This window comes from Pungitius pungitius, chromosome 18 (assembly GCF_949316345.1).
Source record: "Pungitius pungitius chromosome 18, fPunPun2.1, whole genome shotgun sequence".
NCBI lineage: Eukaryota > Metazoa > Chordata > Actinopteri > Perciformes > Gasterosteidae > Pungitius > Pungitius pungitius.
This window is the reverse complement of record NC_084917.1, coordinates 11,476,935-11,492,230: the sequence shown is the minus strand read 5'-3', so window position 1 is coordinate 11,492,230 and position 15,296 is coordinate 11,476,935.

Here is a 15,296-nt window from a genome sequence, read left to right as displayed (position 1 = left end):
AGCCTGGTTGGTAGGCTTATAAGTCAGCCTGTACCCCAATGTTGAAACTTCCTCATCATTGTAGCATTACAATTTCCCTTTGTTCAGGCTAAAAGCTCAAACTCTTCTAAATAATCCACAGACCAAAAGTACAAACAGGCAAATAGACTTCTCAAACGGAGAAAAAACATTAGAGCTGCTTCTCTCTGCCGTCCACAATTATGAATAATTTACTTCACTGCGCTTTCAAGAAGCGGTTCTTGCTATCAGTTTAATGCTTTTTCACCTGATTGGTTTTACTGGACTCAATTACCATGTGGGTAATTCCCTCCGTCACTAAACAAAGGGGGGGGGGGGGGGAGTGAATGAGGGCTCAATAACAAACGCTTCTTTGTGCCTCACCTTGTTTAAACGCACTGGGTGCAGCGGGGACCTTAAACAACATACAGCTCTGATGATTACATTTTATGACCAAGCTTTAGTAATCTGCAATGGATCTTCTAGGAACTATTTAATTAATTTAACTATTTAATTACCTCTCGCCTAGAACTGTTGCTGTACTGGAGTGAGATAAAAGGAAAAGGCTCAGCACACACGCAACTGCAGTGTTGACACAAAATGGCAACTATGCCCCCTTTCAAAATTCATGATGATCTGAGAAAATCCAAAGTTCTCACTCTCCCAACCCTCCAAAAAACAGACAGAAGCTCATGTTCACTAATATTGGTTGGGTTTTCCTATAAGCCACACAATATAATATACTGTATATAGCAATTATTAAGTTTCCAACCTGGGATTCATACTAAACATTATTTTGACAACGTTTAGACGAAATGTTTCATTTGATTTTTCAGCATTTCCATTTGCCATAGCACAATTTGTTAAGAGGATGTGATTGGAGAGACCATTAATTGATCTAATCTGGCGTTAACGGAAGAACACAAACAGGAATATTGTTAGTCGAGTCATCAGAATTTGCAGACCATACTCCGAAACAGTGACGCCAATTAAGCAATTGTCAAAATCATTTCAGAATGATTACCTATCGATATTTAAAAGTGGATCGGCTGTTACGTTGCATGAAACTAAATAGTGTAACTAAAGTGTAGTCAGCTTGAGCTACAAATGAGAGCTTTGTGAGTCGCTTCGTGGTTCTGCAGCAGTGTTTCTCTGTGTGACTCCGGCTGCACTAAGCAGGTCACACACTTGTAATACCACTTTTTGTATAACCTTTAGGCCAGCACTGCTTAAAGCTGCAAACAATTCTGTGTTTTCACTGAGATTAACCTGCCATGGACACAGAGGAGAGAACTCCTCCTTTTATTGAAAAAGTTAAACGATAATCATGACTGGACAGAAAATAAATACACGAGCTCTTTGATTTTATTAATGTAACACACTCGCAAAATGTTTTTAATGGAGACAGACATATCAGCAACAGTTGTTATGTGAAGATCTTTGAAACAACGTCATGATGCAACTGTTTTTTTGTTCACTACCAACATAGTGAGTTGAAAAAGTTCTTTGAGCCCACCGGGCCCGGCCTGCTTGGCACCAAAATGGCACACAGACACGGTTAGCCAACAGCAGGAGAACACAGCGCAGCATTTCACACCTGAAGTCACAGGCGTTTCCCTCAGGAGTTGGTGGAGACCAAAATCGGAGGGTAAATAGACAAAGCCCAAAATGTCTTTGCACGCTTTCTTTGGCCTTTACATTTCTAGACCCACTGTGAGCATGTGTTTATGGGCTTCCTGCTGGCTATATCAGAGTTAGTTACCTGGGGGATTTAATCAGCATTTTATAGCTGTTCCTCTTCTAATCATCTGTATAGGAAGATTCTTTTGGGGTATAATCGTCCATATTGCACCATTGATCTGCTTGCATACAGGGAAGAGTCATCGCTTCAGTTTATTTCTAAAACATCAGCAGCTTCAACACCTGCAGCAAACCTGCTGCTGCCTGCAGGATTGACCTCCAGCCGCTTTCATTTCTCGTCCAATGCGGCGGCTCCCTGCGTGTCGTCTAACTGTGATTAATGGAAGGCAGTTTCAGGGGCACCACGCCGACGGTCAGCAGGAGCCGCGCGGTGACAGAGTGTCACTGGCGGCAGAGTGATGAACTGTGCGGACGGAGAAAAGGCCATCAGCATGCAGAGGTTGGGTTGTCTGTTCGACTCAGAGCCCAGATTTAGTCACACAGGTAATCATAGCGTCACTGTCGGAGCTCCTGGACGCTGGAGAGGCCCGTGTGTAGAGATCAATGGAGCAAATACTCTCTTGTTTTAAGACACATCCCTTAGTTTAGTGTGAATATGATCAGTGTTTCACACTTTGAGGTTATTTAATTGTACTCAATTCCAGTTTATGTTTATATATAAAGCTCATTACAGTATAATTGCATGGATGGATGAAAAAGGCCTGTGAAATATGTGAAGCATATGATGTAGAAGGATTGTCTAAATAGATTGATGCATGTGTAAACAAAATAAATTAAATGATGAAAGAAAGGCTGATGGAAGAACAGTTGCATAAATGCATGGTAGTATAAGTGAAAGTATAGCTGATCAATGAACTTACGGGTGAATGAATGATGGATGACTGGGAGGAAGGGTGGGTGAACTGATGGATAGAATGAATGGTAATACGGATAAACAATTCATAGATGACTTCATGGATGATTGGTAGAATGGGTAAATTAACGTATGGATGGGTGAATACTTGGATGGGAGAAACAGTGGATTAATGCATGGTTGGATGATGAATAATTAATGGTAAATAAATAACTATAAAACGGGGGGGAGGTGTGGGTGGTAGATTAGGCGGCTTCTGGGAATACGTGTATATGAACTAATGAAGTGATAATAGGTGGATGAATGGTGGGCCCTATCTTGTATCTGGAATGTTGTCCCGGGCCACAGAAGCAGATCGATGGATGTCACGCTGGGCATGTGAACGTGTGATTCTAGAAGCAGCACGTGATCAATCAATCCAAGGGCCAGTGCTCACTGACATGATGACTCTGACCTTGAATAGACACCATTAATTAAATCTCTGTTGAGCTCTTTATCACTCAGTGCACCCCTCCATGAGGACGGCTGATCAGTCAGCAGCAGTGAGGAGGATGACACGAAGCCCTCGGCATGCTTACGTCACTGCATTATGCTGCGTCATCCAACGTACGGGAGCCCAATTGTAAACATCAGTTCACACATTAAAATCAATGCTTAGTTTGAAAGTGAGGTAAAATCAAATCTTCCCAATGTGGTGCTGGACAACAACACATCACCTTTCGCGGCCTTAACCCATCCCACTTTCATTATTCATGCCCCAAATAATAAAGGTTTACCAAAAAAACAACAACTTTGAATTTAACAACACAAGAGGCCACCATTCAAAATCACAAAAGTTAAACGTTGACTTTTCCTGCTCAGGGAAGGTCGTTACACAATGTATCGCCAATAATGCTTTTGGCAGTGAGATTTGAATGCATTAACCAATGGCCTTGTTTGCAGGTACATTAATAAAACCACAGGACGAAGGCTCCGTAGTCTGAACCCAGGCAACAAACCTCCTTCCAACCTTGACGAAGGGAGCACACTCCAGATCCACCCTCAGTGTTCTTACTTTTCACATTAAGCAACAGTTATTAAGTACTTTTTTAATTATGTAGCAGCTTTAAATACGCTTGGGAAGTATTTTGAATAATAATGAGACAGTGTATGCAGCAATGTCACACTGAAGGGAAGTGAAATAAACATGTTTTGCTAAACATATGTTCACTGCTCTTCTTTTTTCTGTTCTCTCACATTAGTACAGGACTGATGCACCTGATTCACTGTGCATCGTTGTAATATTGTGTCACTCTTAACCAAACCTACTAATTATTAAGTCAGGACTTTATTGCTGGAACAGGTGGTTTATCCAATGAAAAAAACTGTCTGGAAAAATGAAATAATGAGAACATTTTTACAGCAGAGTTCAACATTTACCCTCTAGTTTTAAATAATAAGGGTTGTTTCGTTTTGGTTGTTGGGCTCCAAACCTTTGAGCAGCGGTGTGATTAACACTGCCGCTCAACACATGAATACTATAGTCACCCAGCTGATTGGATTTCATGCACCAATTGCATTTCTCTCGTTTTTACTATGTCGCTTAAGCATTAATTCTTTTTTTCAGGCTATTGGGGAGAAAAAATACCTAATTATGAAAATTTGATAAAAAGGAGAAGTGAAGTGGTCGGCTCTACGATCATCCACCAGAAGATGGCAGTAGTGCTCTTCTAGCGTGCACGACAGCCTCCAAAGAAAACCAAATAGTACATCAAGGATGATCGTGTGTGTGTGTGTGTGTGTAGAATGAGAGATTTAAGATATCCATCCTTTCTTGTGCCATCTCTCTCTCCCGCTCTGCAGGTAGAGGTCTGCACAGACAGGACCGCGCTTTGGGATGCAGATTCGTTACTACTGCAACGTCCCGTCAATGAGCTGTGAACTCTTCACGTATTCGGAGGCTGTTTGGGCAACAGGAAACACTTTGAGAATAAGGGAGAGTGTCTGCAGAGATGTTGGACTGAAGGGGGGGAATGGAACACATGACACAATACATGCAGGCATCAACATGTTGCCTCTGGCAGTTTATTCTTTAGCAGAGCAATTTTTTTTACCCTCTCATGTTTTAGCTTTGCATTAAAAAGGACACATCCGTAAATTGATGTTGTGTCTCCCCGGCCGGGTCACCCTTCAGGGCCTCTAACTCCACAGCTGGTTTGTGCAGGCTCTACAAACAGGGCTTCTGCAGAGCCAATGCGGGGAGTGTTGATAAAGGAAATCTTATAGCCACATCAGCAGCAGGTCTTATCGCTCATTTTTGGAGGGAGAGTTTCTCAAGATCAACTTAGTGAGATGAAGGGACATTGCTGCTCACTTCAACTCATCATACAGAGATGCCCCATTAGGAACAGAACATGTGACGCAGTAACAGATGACCAACAAAACAAGTCACAGCTCTGTTGGGCTGATGGTCTCTTGTTTAAAATAGCATCATGTGTAGAGTGTAAAAATAGACTTTATTGACACAATGGAACTTACTGCAGGTTTCTAAGCAGCATCCTGAGCCTGCGCCTCCCTGCTGGCGACCCAGAGAGAGACGAGCTTTCCAAATACAAGTTTGTAGGTTTTCTCTCCCTCCAACTGCAGCAATGGATGAGGGACGTTCAACAGATTTGAGGGGACTTTGCTTTAAAAAAATCACACATTTGTAGCTTGAACCACATTTAGCATCATCATTGATAAACAACACATATGGGACTTGGATTTTGATCATTGGCTGTGAAATGTACCTTTTCAGTGAGCCTGGCTCAGGGACCCACTAACCTATTTGGGCCCCTGGGCCTATACCTAAAAATGCATAATCCATCCATGTATTTATGGAAATAGGTTTAATCAAGATTTTACTCAAAACAGAAATACTAAAGGAAAAATACTATATAGATATAATTGACATTTTCAAAAAGTTCAAAAAAAGCCTTTGGAATTAAATAGAGGTAAACTATAGAGGGAACAAAATTGAAATATTTCAGTCAAGTTCCATGCTGTGGCGAGTGATGCTGTCCTCCAATCAGAGGGTTGGCGGTCTGATCCCAGGCCCGGCTAACCTGCATGTCAATGTGTCCTTGGGCAAGACACTTAACCCCAGCATTGCTCCTCTAGCTGTGACTACAGTGTGTGAATGTTAGTTACTGATGGGCAGGTGCCACTGTGTATGGTAGGTCCAATCATTAGTGTATGAATGGGTGAATGATGTCATGTGGCGTTAAAGCGCTCTGAATGGTCGGGAGACTAGAAAAGCGCTGTACAAGTGCAAGTCCATCTCATCAAAACTTCGTACGTGTGAAATTACAACGTACAATTAACACAAATTAAATTACATAAAGTATATTCACTGTACAGTCGGCTGTATATTGACTTGACTTAAGTGTAAACTGAATTTTCAAACACCCGCAAATCCAATAACAGGAAAATGTTGGTGATGGATCTGTCCACAATCAATGGTTTATAGCAAATGTGCAGCAGGAGCAAACACTGCTTTATTCTTTTGCCCTGGGGTGCTGCTGATGAAAGGAGGGTTCATTTTATTGACTGACAGGGAAAGGTCAGAGTGGGGAAATGCCCCCCTCCCCCCAGGCTTTAAAGATGGAGTGATCTTTCGTGTGAAGAAATAGAAACAAGGCCTCTAAATGGAGCCTACAGGGGAACGGACGCCCAGCTGAACTATCGACAGGAGAAGGAGGAAAAACGAGGGCTTTCACGAGAGCCGCAGAGGGATGAAGTCTGTAATTTAGCTGATTTCCCTCTTTGTTAACGTTTCCTACTGCCTGGGGAGGACAAAACATTTAAAATGCACACAAATACAAAACCATTATTAATGACCAAATCATTATAGAAATTGTCCTGTTTTAGAAAAGAAAATGAAATATTAATGCAGAATAAATATGTAGGGAATAGACTGTTGCAAATAAAACCTAACCATGAATAAGTAAACATATCAGGCCTACATACAAAAAATGACAAACATTTGTGCATTTAATTTATGAACAATGAATTATCCGTTGCAGACCAAAAAAAACACAAAATAATGTTACACAACACCATCATGATCACATGATCACTTCTGGGGGCCTTGTAGGTGTGAGTAATGATTTGTTGGGGCATACAATAATAACAATATATTTTAATATATTTGTATGTAGAATGTATTAAAATGTTCCCTAATTGATGCCTGTATAGCTGCTGGTCTGGTATTTCATCAATAGACCTTTCCATGAGCAGCGGTAGGTTCAAGGAACTCCAGAAAGGCTGCTGCTATAATTTTATTGTTATATTATAAGTCATAATTTCTATTTGGGGGGGAAGGACCGATGATTTATGATGTCTGTGTATTGAAGCAATTTTCAGGGATGAAGGACTATCCATTCTTTGACCTAGAAAAAGCATGAAAATCCAACCTGACATTATTTAAAGGGCTCCTTTCTAGCCAGCTGTCATAAACCCATCTATGCATCACATTTTACTCCAAACTCCTCGCTCCACTTTCAGTTTAGTCAGTTTCTGGTCATTACATATATTTAGTTTAGTTTTCAAAATTAACTTCTGTGTTGATAGCAAACTCTTTTATTTCCACTCGTTGCACGCACAGTCTCTCTTCAAATGGAAACTTCTTAACTTCATCTTTTTGGTATACTTCAACAAAAGGTCATGGTTTACCCTGATAACTACGTACATTTTGATTTTAGCTGGGTGACTCAGATGGGTTTACATATGGATTCATCCCTACGGCAAAAAGTCTGTAAACCTGTCTGTAAATGGTTTCTTTTAAAGCAGGTTGTAGACTTGTTGCCCTTAGGGAAGCCCTTTAAAAGCCCGCAGTCAGGAGCACAGGTTCTCAGGATCACCAACCTCCTCTTAAATCACTTCATAACACGTTTTTCAATTTGGCTTCTTTCTTGACTGCTATTACTAAACGTCCCCGGCCTCCTCCTCTTCATTTGCCTTGTCGCTCATCGTTTCCTCCGCCACTATTGTTCAATCACCATGGACTCAAATAATAGAATTTCCATTTCTTTCACCTATTTCAACACCTCTACACCACATTAAAGCATGATAACAGAAAATGTTCCCACTGAAGCTCACACTTTCTCTAGAAGTTCCCATTTTACACCGTGAACGTGTAGCCCAGTGCGTGTGCATGTGAGCGGCCCTTCATGTGTGGCTAATCTACCTGCTCTAATGGCACCATTAGAGTGTTTCATTGGGGCCCAAATAGGCTGAGGCCTGCTCTTAATGGAGGCTCCGCGTCTCTGAACCGAAAGCACAGCCCCGTGGCTGGAGGAGGACATTTTGCTGCAGCAATAATAAGGCATAACAAGATCTGCAAAGTGTTCAAATAGCAAAATCAATACTAAACTGAAATGTTGCCATGGACACGTGGAAGCTTGAGGAGGAGAGTGGAGGGGCGCCAGTAATCTCGCACCGATTATATTGAAGTTGAGTGTTGCCTGGTTTTATCTTTGGTGATGGAGCAAGAAAAATGGCTGAAAAATCATTTATAAATATCTGGGCTCCGCAGAAGAAAAATAACAAGTTCTTTACATTTGTAAAAGATTATCTCGAAAAATATGGTCCAAACTTTTCATTTAGCTAGTTTCTTAAAGGCTGGACATCGCCCAATGGTTCATTTATTTGCCTGTCAGTGAGTAAACAGATTCTAATAATATTTGACAAAAGAAAGCGCCGCCGGATTGAGATTCAAAAGGGTTTCATTTAGTAGCTCATAACTACTGGTGTCCCAGATTCTTTTTTTTGATCCTTAAAGGTAGCAGCAATATTGCTATGAACATACTTTCTATTGTCGTGGCGGGTGTGGTCACCTCGTGATGGATACATTTTTTTAGGGTGCATTTCCTGTTCTGATAACAGCCTTCGTATGCTGTATTATAAAGACATCTGAGGCAAAATCTTTTGGAGGTATACAAACAAATTTAATTAAAATATTCCACACAACCTCCACAAAAGATGATGCACATTTGCATTAACAAACAATCAGAATTTTTCTTGAATCTATTGTAAAGTTGCAAACCACATTTACTTTATTCAAGAAAGCCTCAATTCCAAGACCGTCATACTGTGAAAAAAATGATGGATGTAACTGTGTGAAATATGAACAAAGAGAGCTTGGAAGGAATTTAAATCCACCGCACCACTGTGAAGTGGGTTTCAGATGATCAGACATACAACCAGGGTCATAGTATGACTGCATATTATTTTGGATGAACATAAAATACTAAACGAGGCTTTTCTTCACATCGCTCTTTGTCCGACCTATCGGGTGAAATGTATGGTGCGACTTTGTTAAAGACGCAGAGGCTTTGCATGTACACGGCTCCACCATAAACGAGACCCTGAACGCTATAGAGAGATCAAGGCTGTTGACTCAGCCGACAAACAAAGAATGGACCAGGAAGATGCCGTTTCTGTCTACTCTCAGAGGTGAAAGTGAGTCACTGGAGAGCGTTGTTTTCTTTCTTTTTCCTGCTCAGAATGTCAGGTTCACTGTTAATGAGAAAAACGCGGATGTCAGAGGCTGAACTCATGGGCACTTTCTGCCCGTCTCCAAGGAAACAATTAGGACTCTCGCTTCATGGGCAACAATAAGCCTCACTTTCAGAATGCAGGAAATCTCTCCTCTCTGTAGAAACCATCTATTAGGGCTGTTTCGTGGAATCAAAAGACGACATTTGTAAAATCACAATTAATAAGTTCAACACGAGTTCATCTTTAATTCTTTGTCCTTAAAGTTCAGTTCATTGTTAAAGTTATTCAGATTTAACTCTCAGGAGGAAAATGTCGCACTACAAAGCCGTTTGGCATTCAAGTCCAAAACATTGTTTTTGCCAGTTTTCATTGTCAGTTAAAAAATATATAAAGCATCCGACAGTTAAAGCACCTCCAAGGCGTGAATGGGCGTTTCAGTCCATACAAATAATTAGCACCTGCGTAAGAGAATGTCTGGTTCTTTAATGGGAGTCACAAGTACGTGGAAATAACAGCTTCAGAAGTGAAGTTCAGTACTTCCAGGGTCACGTTAGGATACAGTTCCACATCCAGTCATCACTTATGACCTCACGCTCACATTTAGTAGAAACCCGAGTAAACATTATATAGTATACAGTATACTTACAATTTCTAGGACACTGATGATGGCAAAGGCTCGTGGTTATTCGAGTACGTAGAGCCCTCTTCCACATAAAATATGATAATGGATTTTACTTTACTTTAATAGAAATAAATTATGTCAATGTGGAACTTTTGTCCAGATTGAAATATTGTAATTGCCTCTAAATCAGATTCCCGATTTGACTTTGGTGAGTAGGTTACTTTTGTGATTTTATTGAAATGTAGCACCAATAATTGTGCCCACTCCAAAATAAATGTAAAAACGGTTCCATCTGACTTTTCATATGAATTTTAATGGGCCCAAGGTACTCGAGGCAGTAGTGTATCGTGCTGAACAAGGCAAACTCTTAAACAGACAATGCATTTCTTCCTCCAGTACCTTATTGCTTTTATAATACGGTTGCCGTACGGTGCCCTTAATGGGGTTTGCCAGGTGTTAAAAGGGGGGTGTCTTAGTGTGAATTGGGGTCTGTCACTATGAGATCGTCAATGCGCTGTTGATTGCAGAAACCGGCGGCTCCTCAGCTGAGATGTTATTTTTAGTACAACACCTTTTCTTTTATTAAAAACTTTTGATTTTAACTTTCAATCCAAGATGTCTTCTGTCCATCTGGAGTTTATTAATTTTTTGTACTTGATGGCTCAATATAGTACACCCCTGACTCTGAACCAATCAGAATGCTGGATTTCATCTATACGTAATATGATTTGATTTCCGAACAAAACCCAGGAAACTACAGTCAGCTTTAGTCTTAACCTTGTGTTTAGAGATGAGAACATCTTAAAGTGGCAAAAACAGAATTTAATATATGATTTGTGTCATTTTTAATAACTTAAAGTTATGTTAGCTGGCGGATGTTAGTCTTCTACATGCCGCTGCCCCCCCCCCCCCCCCTTCGAGCAGCAGACATCAACTTGTCCACTGCACTCCACTTGAGAGTCAGGTCCTCCTCTGCTTCATTAGTGTCTATGGTGGCAATCGACCAGCTGATATAAAGAACCCTGCAGCCTGGAGAACAATCAGACAGGAGGGAAAGCCATTTCTTTCTCTTTCTCCCCTGCTTCTCTCTAAGTATTTTCTCTCTCTCGCACACACTCACACTTTCCTTCTTTCCATCACACTTTCCATTCACCTGCACCATTGTGGAATCTGTCTCAAGGTTATCCTTTAACTGCCTGCCAGTGTGGGTGTGTGTGCCAGTGAGTGCGTGTTGCTCAAAGAAGCTGTTGTATTGATTCAGACTGCAGGGAGAATCTGTCAGCAGCCGTGAGTGCTGATGAATAGCACAGGGACATCCAACTAAAAAGGACAAATTTAAACTGTATTTATCCAGGTTTCTTCTGTGAGCTCGCACTCTTCGACCACATGAATGCGTCCCTTAAATGCTTCACTTTTCATTAATATTCAGCTTAAATTAAAATATATCAATCTGTTTAATAGGAATGACTCAGTTCAAAGGAATTCATTCTTGTTTAATTACTTGTTTTATACTTATATAAAAAGACCCAGTCTGTAGACAGCGACACACAATGCAACCTTTAGTCTCTTTTTATACACAACGAAAACACCACCCAAAAAACATTATTACACGCTAACAGAAAGTTTGACGCCAAGGGCGGTTTGAAACATGGGAACAAACCATGATGTTTATATTTTAACCAAGTAACCATGTCTTTATGTCTGTCTATGAAGGATGAGTTAGAAGATGGGTGCCACAAGGTTTGATAAAATGGGACGTCTTTTTAATTCGCCAACCCTGTGCTAATTTGTGGTTAATGTGGCTAATTCGTTTTTGTTCTATATACACTATTAGATACCATGCAAAAACAAATAAACCGTCATGCTACTGTACCCAGGTAGCGAAGCCTCGTATCCGCTCTAAATAACAGTCACGACGCAAATACAGCAGTTCATGTCTCTGTGAAGTGACCTGTTCTTCACACACAGTGTCTCTCACTAGTCCCTGGAGGCCATGGCGTCCACCTACAAGACAGCAGATGCTCTGCCTAGTGCTGTCACCTTTCCTCTTTGTAATGTGATGAATGTTTCACCCTTCTTTAAAGAAAATGTGCAACATCTGAATCAGCGGCACAAGACACAGCGGCCACCACACAGATTGCTGTCTGAGTGGATTTATTTGATGTAATCTCTGCTGATTCACGTTTGCCAAGAGGAAGTGCTGGACCAGAACTTGGCAAATTCCCTCCCGTAAATTTCTCAGAGAAGACAGGAAAATTGCTCTCCTGTATATCTTAACCTCTACAAATTCATCCTTTGTCCCTCGAACACTTCCACAGTGTTATATGTGGTTTCAATTCCTTTAATGTAAAACATTTTGTAACGCTGGTAATGATGTTGATATCTGTGACGTTATTGCCGGCGAAGAGAATGATTGGTGCCTGTCACTCTAATTAAGTGATAAACTAATGATACATGAGCGTGTGGTTAATAAATGCAAATTGTTTTCTTAACCCCGATTTTATTGCTTGAATTAGTTGACACCAACTCATTGCTCATGGAAGCATGCAGCAGAATGAACTGATTAGCAGATAAATAATGTATTTCATTGCCACACAATTATGTTTGTATTTATTAGTGTACTGTGAGATCAACAGTAAAGGAAAATGTGGGATAGTAACTTCCCCCTTCTTATTTTACCATATTTACCATAATGCGTATGCAAGTAGTTTAACAATGCAGTGAACAATGACAATGAAAAAGATATGTCAGGTGTTTTTTTCTGACATGCTTTGCTAGTTTGAGTGTCTGAGCGCTCATTTAGCGCTGCATGCTGCACTGTTCTCAGACCCACATCTCACTTATCAAATTAAAAGATATCAGTTGATGTCAAAGAAAATACAAAAAAAAAACAGAATGATTTTTATTTTTTCAATTTCCCTGCAGCCTAACAGATAACTCAATTATTTATCCCTACTGGCAGAACTTTATGGAGATTGCTTTTCATTCCTACACAGAGGCCAGCATGTGGTGAGTGGATGTGTGCTGCTGACGGTCGGGATGGCTTTTGTTAATCCACCCATCCCAGTGGGACACGGATGCGGCTGCTAGCATCAGGAGAGGCAGAGGCAGCCTCCCACCGTCTCCGAAATGAAAGATGCAAAGGGGTGTAATCACAGACTTAGCAGAAGAAAAAAACCATAATTCTGTTGAACCATCACAGCGGCTTGAGGAGACGAGCCGCGCGGATGAACGGAGGGAGCGGGACGGGTAGACCAACAAGGACGCTGTCAGAACTGGAGAGCTTTCGGGGGATCTTTCCAAAAAGCGCATCCTCGAGGTGTTTTGTTCACTTTGTGCGCTGATTGGCTGTTGAATCTCCCCGCGTGTGTGCGAAAGCAGGCCTGGGGTTCATTTTTGATAATTCATTTTAATTAGCGAGCAGACAGGCGTCGTTCTGTAAGCAGATGGAGGAGACCAGCGGCCCCCGACGCGGCGGCGCCATTCACTCCGGCGACTCCTCCACTTTGCCCCGTCAGCCCCCCCCCCCCCTCCCCCGCCGACCCGCGGGGTCACGGAGGTCGCGGCTCGGAAGGAGACAGGCGGGAAACGCAAGAAGACGCCGTTATTCTCCTGCGACAAATCCTCCACGACGTGAAGATGTAATCAACCCCTGACAGCTGCTAAGAAAAAGACAAACAGCGAGTTCTTGAATCTTCATTAGTCAACAGTAAATGAGGTTTGCTTCATACACACACACACACACACCGATGCATCGGAAAAAAACGAAACAGGCCCGCGTCGCATATCCATTACACCTCAACTGAGAAGCGTGGTAATAGTGTTTATTGATTTCCATTCTCTCCTCTACTAGTCAAGCATGTAGAGTTTGGATGGCGGGTAATGAAATTACCTTCACTCTGGAAGATGTCAGGAAAGGGTTGCAGCTGGAGAGAGAGGCCCCTCGGTGAGTAAACACACCACCTGTTTGCGTCGCCTTAATTCACAGCCAACGCCAGAGCTTCCTGTCTCAATTGACTCCTTTATTTTTATTTTTTTCATTTTCTCTCCCCCCCTGCTCCCATCGGGGCAGTAATTCATTTATTATTCATCTCATCAGTAGCACTAAATGATGTAAATGACCTTCTTCGAACTGTATGGGAGTCCATTTGGACACTGTCAAACACCATTAGACATTCAGCGCCCCGGCTGCTGGAGAGGGTCAACTCTCTTGGCTCAGCACCGACACATAAAGCGCGACCGGGCTTTGTGCGGTGGGGATGGATCAGGGAGCCGGTGGCCACGCAGGCAGGTGTTTGTGTTTTTATTATTAAAGCTTTCGGCTGCAATCTCTAACGGTCAGACGGAGAAAGAAATGGCAAAATGGTTGGAGTCAGAATTGGACCCATGACATGCATGGTTGAGTAAATGCCTGGGGCGGTTGTGTGTATGTGCATGTATGTGCATGTGTGTGTGTGTGTGTGTGTTTTTGCTCCCCCTGAGCTCGCCGCTCTGAGTCAGTAAACACAATGCCGTCTTTAATTAGCTCGGCGGGTCTAATTGATTAATATTCCCTGCAGTGCAATTATACGATTTCATAGACATGCTTTCCCTTTTCTTGCTGCCTCGCTGCCTTTTCTCTTTCTTGTCTGCCACCTCTTCATCAGATTTTATCCTTATTTATAGCCAGGCAGATTTAGATGGTCTGGTAGGAAACACAGTAACTAAGGTCATGCGTCTGCCTGTTTGTGTGTGCCAACTGTTGATATTAGTTCTTCCACACACGCATTCAGGATGGTTACACTAAGAAATGGTCCCAACGGTTTCCTGATAAAAAGTGGTTCTGCGCACTTGCAATATTTTCACAAGTACAGACACACAAGTTGTTTCTTATAAATTGTCACGCCACTAGTGCAACACAATCCGCTAATCCGCTCTTTATCTCGCGATGTTCCACAGTACATCGTTGGCGAGAAGCTGAGAAGTGTTTGTTACACGAGTGACGAGGAGACAAACGTGAGGAGCTCAAGCCCGGATGAACAAAGCAATGAGGATGAGAGAGAAGACTTTTAATCAGTGGTATCCTGTATGTCGGAATGATTGATGTTGAAGATCATTTTTGGTAAAGACTAGATGAATTCCCTACGCTAGTAATTATTCTATATTACCTGGATTTTAGTGTCCAATTTATTGCAGAGATTCTCACTCTAATAAATGTATTTATTAAATTAATTTATGTACAAACCTGGGAATAAAATACATACAGAGCAACAAAGACGGAAACCAGCAGCAACATGTTGCTTCATCCCTACATTTTTGTCACATTTGGTCAGTTTCATATTCTGCATGTTCCCAACACCGACTGCAGGCTGCAAGTGCAAATACAAACAGTGGGCCTCATCTGTTGCCAGCCTGTATGAACCCTGTGTGTGTGTGTGTGTGTAATTGTGTGTGTTAAACAGCCACCTCATCGTGATTCTCAGAGGTATGCGCACGTGCCCAACAGCGAGCCAGTGCGGTTGCCTGGCATTATCGGGAGGGGAAAGAGCCCATGATGAGAAGCCATTTCCCTCCATTGAAATAACACTCTGGCGAATTACTCTTTGAACTTGACTACAGGCTTAA